This window comes from Limulus polyphemus, unplaced genomic scaffold (assembly GCF_000517525.1).
Source record: "Limulus polyphemus unplaced genomic scaffold, Limulus_polyphemus-2.1.2 Scaffold2323, whole genome shotgun sequence".
Taxonomy (NCBI): domain Eukaryota; kingdom Metazoa; phylum Arthropoda; class Merostomata; order Xiphosura; family Limulidae; genus Limulus; species Limulus polyphemus.
Window position 1 is genome coordinate 30,673 of NW_013667933.1, and position 6,434 is coordinate 37,106.

A 6,434-nucleotide genomic window follows, 5' to 3' on the forward strand; every position below is an offset into this window, starting at 1 on the left:
TGTTCTGTAAACGAGAGACGCTACGCTCTTCAGTCAAGCGTTCTTATTAACATTCACGTAATTCGCCAAATGATGTAAAGTTCTGTAAACGAGAGACGCTACGCTCTTTAGTCAAGCGTATTGAATAAATCGTGGGTGAGTCCCTATTGAGGAAATGAGTTTTGCTTTTTTCACGTGATTAAAAAATTAACAAGTATTTTATCTGCATGTGTATGAGCAGGAGAACGAGCGCGCGCGAGTATATTAGAAAGGATCAATAACGTAACAACGTTGAATATTACTACCCAAGGCAGAAAATCACCTAACGTCGAATGTAAAAGGCAGAAACGTGTGATAGGCTCATCAAGAGACATATTTCCAAAAACTTATGATCTGGTTTTACTTCGCTGGAAGACGTGCAACGTAATGAAATCTGTCTGTTTTAATCGTATACACCATTAAAAAAGTCTTATGTGGTTTAAATAGCTGGCGTAAAGATTCACGCGCTCTTATCCGCCTGTACGCAGTTTCTTGCAACAACCAAGCGATTTAAAGTGAGACTTTTTTGTTGTTGTTGTTGTTTTTAGCACAATATAACTCGCAAATGATTGATAAATAAGTACCCTAGCTGGCTCTTTCTTCGTTTCGAGTCTAAAGCCATCTTGTTGTGATGACGTGACGAACGACTAAGTAAGATAATACATTCCTTTTGTCCAGAGGTTGTCTTGGTTACATTGTAACAATAGTAGTGTTCCGTTTTATCACTTTCCATATCATGAAAGATTAAACGTCGAAACAGTATTCAACAGATATACATAACCAAAAGCTATATCTTAGCCTAACCACTTAAGTTTACTGAGCTTCTGTAGCACAGATTCATTTAGGAATTGTATGTAGTACAACAACGTTTATTAATATTTAATCACGTTTGCTCACTATACTCCTCGAGGGGGGAGTCGTTGTTGTCGAATTTTAGGTTATTGTTTAGTTTCAGAAACGGTTACATTTTAAACAATATAACAAAATAAAATATATTAAAAGTGTCCTTTTTTTTAGGGCCATTATTTTTACTTACAATGTTATATACAAAATCTGACGGTTATTTTCAAATATCTTAAAATGAAATATATACTTTTTGTACGTTGAAATAGGGCACGGTGAACTTAGTTAATCAAAAATATCATATTATTATGATTATTTTCATTTGTAAGTAATGAAAAAAAAATAATATAAAAGTAATAATTTCGTTAACATAAATTATTTGAACAAAAGATCCTGAAACCAATGGCAATGTTAAATAGTTTACTCCTCTTTCATCCATTGATCATACCCCTTTTTGACATTGGCACCGTCCAACAGACGGTACAGCAGCTGAAGCAGGGAGAGTCTTTGTTAGACATTACCTCGTGTAGGGAAGGTAGTGCGGTTGAAAGAGGTGGGTTCGTGAATAGCGTGCGTGCAGAAGTAAGTAAAGACGTACAAAGCAAGTTCGAGAATTTACCCATGCTGCAGTCTTTCGTTCGAGATATCGAATTTTTGCCATTACCCGGCCAGTGATTGAGAGAGGGACCTGTGGTCGAACTGAATCTACTTCCGCCAAATCTATCAGGATACCGCAAGTTTAGGGTAAAACTAAGTTTTTACCACGTTGAGGGTCGCCTAGATACCGACTGGGTTAAAGGAGATTTCAGCCAGTCAGGTTGGTGTGTCGGTAAGTGCCTTATTATTGGAGGAATATCCTCAGGAAATTGAACTATTTCCAAATCTAACAGATCAAGAGCTTTCGCAAAAGCAGTGGGAAAATTACAGGTTCTGAAACGTAAATCAAAATATTTTAGGCTTTCTCATATTTTATAACTTTTCTATTTTCTGTCTTTTAGTTTTACTTCATGGATTGATGATATAGAGTTATTCTTATAAACTTGTATAAATGTTTTCTTTGTTGTTTTTTTTATCAAAAACGAACTTGGTTCTGCTGATGATAAGAACGTTGTTCTGTTTTTGGAAGAAATTCGTTTCTATTAAGACAACTTGAACCTACGTGTTTTTCTAACATCATGTTCTGTTTTTGGATATATTTTTAACCTACGTGTTTTTCTAACATCATGTTCTGTTTTTGGATATATTTTTAACCTACGTGTTTTCTAACATCATGTTCTGTTTTTGGAGATATTTTTAACCTACGTGTTTTTCTAACATCATGTTCTGTATTTAGGTATATTTTAACCTACGTGTGTTTCTAACATCATGTTCTGTTTTTGGATATATTTTTAACCTACGTGTTTTTCTAACATCATGTTCTGTCTTTGGATATATTTTTAACCTACGTGTTTTTCTAACATCATGTTCTGTTTTTTTTGGATATATTTTTAACCTACGTGTTTTTCTAACATCAAGTTCTGTTTTTGGAGATATTTTTAACTTACGTGTGTTTCTAACATCATGTTCTGTTTTTGGACATATTTTTAACCTACGTGTGTTTCAAACATCATGTTCTGTTTTTGAAGATATTTTTAACCTACGCGTTTTTCTAACATCATGTTCTGTTTTTAGATATGTATTTTTATTCGTGGTTTGATTTAAAAGTCCTTTACTCGTCATTAATAACCTAAAAACAAAATGGTGGGGAGAAGAAAAATTCACACCCAATAATTACATTTGTATACTTATTGCCTTTAAAATTACGTGATACCGAAGATTTAGAAAGCTCCAAACATCTACGTTTTAACCCCAGTGAAGTAAGAGCAAATAATAAACATTTCATTCTCACAATAGTTCCTTTATCTTACTGTCAATAAAAAATATCTAATCTTAAGATGAAACAATTCAGTTGGTTAAAACGGTTAAAAATGAATGTAAAGTCCAAGTTATTATTTAATTAACCATCTCTCAGTAAGTTAAACCGATTTCGCGGAATTCCACTCTTTTTAATATAAGTAACCCTAAACAAAAACTAAAACTTGGCTTTATATAGTGGTTGAGTGTTTATATGTAATTGGTGTTTTGAAATGTCTTTTATTTAAAAAACGATCCTGAATCTATATAGGAAATTCGTTTATATGCAGCAGTGACGTGACTAATTTATTCTTATGAATTATTTAGGCTGACAAGCTGTTTAAAGTACTGAAAAATATATACCAGTTGTATATTTTGAACCCATCATAAATCCTTTGTTGGATTTTTAACATACATATTCGTTCTTCATTACGTTATCTGATTGAGGTGTTCAAACTGTCGTTTGAAAATTTAATTTTTGGTGGATTTCTTTAGTTCAGGTCCCAGATGTTGATTTAACAATTAGTGTCCATTGCGTCTGACCATTTATTAGTTGTTTTGGAAGAAATATGTTATTTATATTTTCGTATTGCTAGTATGAAAGACTTCTTAACAGAAAAGTGAAACAGAAGTGTAGGTGTCCATACAGGTCCCTCCATGGGTGCCCTCAAGATGGGGGCATTTTACTCCCCCCCCCACTTACATTTCACCGCAAATTGCACGTATTGAGATGTAAACTTATCATCGTAGTTAAACTAAATATTTTTTGTAATTGTTATTAAAACTGTAAATTTGTTTGCGTTTAAGATCACGTAATACACATTCGTTTATTCCGTTGACTTGCGCTGTAAAAACTGATCCCCTATATACATGTTTTGCCTGAAAATATTTCTGTGGGCGCCCATGGGTCCCTCTTTGGCCAATGGGGGGAAGAAGGTATAAACATAATAAGTTTAAGCCTAATTGAGCTAGTTTAAGGTGCATAATTTAGATTGTGAACTTGGCTTTCATACCCATATTTCTATTTATCTCGTCAAAATTCCTTTAACGACCGAGAGAAGTATAACTGAGCATGTTTACATTAATTTTAACCGCTAAATGAATTGACAAGTTGAACAGATAACATTCACTCACTTTAATAATGTCGAAGACGGTACAATGAAAATTATAAGCTGTTAATCTAGATATGAACCACCATTGTTGACTTAGTCAAACAATTCGCTTAAAATTTAACGTTCTTCAGTTCCGCTGACTTAGTAGGAAAATCTGTAGTATTTTTTTAATCATTGTTGGTAGATTATGCGTGTAATAATAATATCAAAGGTTTTAATAGTTATTACGCTCTTCGAGAAAGAGTATTTATTTCAACATTCCTTTTTGTGCCTAAATATTTCACTCGCTTTTAAGTTATTTCCTCTACTACAATTGTCGCAAGTTTTATACTGAATTTTTAGATCACATATGTAATTAATCTAATGTAAAAGTAATTTGCCGACGCCGTGAGAGGGCGTGTCATCCATTTTTGCAAAAAGTCGAAGAAATTAATGGACAATAAATTATAAACGTTAGCCTGTTAGGCCTAGTTGCTAAGACTCTGGTGGCTTAGAAGAATCTCAATGGGTAGAATACATGATTGAGGCCTAAATGTATTAAGTGTTATTTTGTTTGACTTTAGTAGCCATATTGTAAGGGTTTGCTATAGTTGCTTCGCCCTCCGCTTGTAGAACTAAATACGACTTCAGTTTGATTAATATGGCGAAAGCGTAAATTTGATTTGCTTGCGTGCAGTATAAAGTTACAGTGTACAGAAATTAATGTCACATGTTATACCCAAGGTGTCGAAATGTTATCGTTATGAGTTGATTAAAAAAAATCACGTGTGTTGGCTATGGATATAAATTAACTTTATGCACGGAGTGAAGCAGCATTTTTTTATGTGTGTGTATGATTTGTCGGAATCTAATTAAATTACTATTTTTTATTCAATCATAACTTTATCATTTTAAGTCTTCTCGCGCTATGTGGCGCTCTACATACGTAATCTAGTCAAATAAAGAACAGGGTGGTTTTGAGACGTTGATTACGGGCGATATTACCATAAAGGTCGACTTTAAATTTATAAACTTTATAAAAATATTTGCAGAAAGTTATTAGTTATTCAGTAATTTTCAGCAAATTGTGGTTCGGTTTAGAATAAATGCTAAAACATCTGTGGACTTAAGCGTAATATAAAGTTTGGTGGAGCGTGAAAGATCTGAATTTTGTTCTTCAAGTTCAAGTAAAGCTATGTTAAGGTTGTCAACTTAAAATTTTCCATAGATTGTAAATTACCGAAATGTTTAGAAATAAGTTTTTGTAAAAATCGATATATATATATTCGTTATGCCTACCAAACTCCCATAATCAAACCTATCGCATAAAAGCAATAGAAAAGTCATTTTTCAAACAAAAAGTGCCTTGATGAAACAGTATAAACGTTAGGCCTACTATAGTTACGTAAAGCTTGTTGGGTAAGCAAATTATTAAAGACAAAAGTTAGATCTGAAAGGCTATTTTTTTACCCACCTCTGATTTAGAGCTATAGTGGACAAATTATTTATTTGGAATTTTTAAATGTTTTTATTTCTTCCTTTGTAGTTACTATAGAAAATAATGTTTTAGTTTTTGTTGTTGTTGTTTAGTGCTAGCTGAAACATTTTTAGAACCCCGTGCTGACGAAAGTCCGTTTATTCCGTGAAGAAATATATTTTTCACGTTAACTTAGTTTTATTCCACTGGGCATTTTTTAAAATTTATAAGCATTTTAAACACCTGCATTTTCTGGTAGTGATGGTTTTCTTATTTTTAAAAGATTTTTAGTGGATGCTCTCGGAAATGATTGGGTTTTAAAAGCTTTCGTAGTATTTACTCGACAATGTACATTTTTTTAAAGATCAGTTCATGTTGTTATTTTGCGGATAAAAATTATTTACAATGAATAATTATTTTTTTCCAAAGAAAGAAGTAGAAATCATATTTAACAATGACTTGTTCATTGCCATGGAAACATGTACGTCTCTTTCTAATGCACTTCCACGGGCATGTGGACTTTTGTACCAACATAAAAAGAAAGGGGTATTCCCCCACAAACTTCCCAAAGTTCATCAGTTTCAAACAAGCAACAAAATTTATATATTTTTTTATTGTGTATGTAAATATGAATCTGGCACTGGGAAAATTGACATTGAAAGAATAAGTGTAATTATTACAGGTGGGAATAAACTTTTAAAACCAAGAAGGTTGAGCCCAGGTAAACAGAGTAATGTTAGAAAAACACGTTTGTAACATAATACCAGAAAATACTTTCTACATTAAAAAACAACAGACTTTTAACCAGGAAATATCACGTAAAGATAATTGGTCACGTAGGTGAAGAATCGGTAGAGGAGAGATTAACCAATCTTTGAAAGAACAACTTTCCTCTAAAATAGTTGTATTTTAATGTTTGTTAGCTTTTAACAAGTAAACATTATTATAGTATTTTGGCACTTGTGTATAAAATTAAAATCATAAATAATATTCAACGTTAAACTGGTACACAATTAAAAACATTTTATTTAGGCCTATCTATGGCCTTCAAAAAGTTGACGACTCTACATGTTTCGACATCAAAATGACGTTGTAATGTCGAAACATGTAGA

The 6,434-nt window shown here is 32.5% G+C and overlaps 1 protein-coding gene across 1 annotated transcript in view; it reads left to right on the forward strand.

The window, feature by feature from the left end:
* The first annotated feature begins 1,488 nt into the window (after positions 1-1,488).
* LOC106466616 (arginine-glutamic acid dipeptide repeats protein-like) overlaps positions 1,489-6,434 on the forward strand; it is a 152,492-nt gene continuing 147,546 nt past the window's right edge. The window contains exon 1 of the mRNA XM_022394657.1: positions 1,489-1,690. The gene's annotated coding sequence lies outside the window, so the exon portion shown is untranslated. The remainder of the gene's footprint in view (positions 1,691-6,434) is intronic.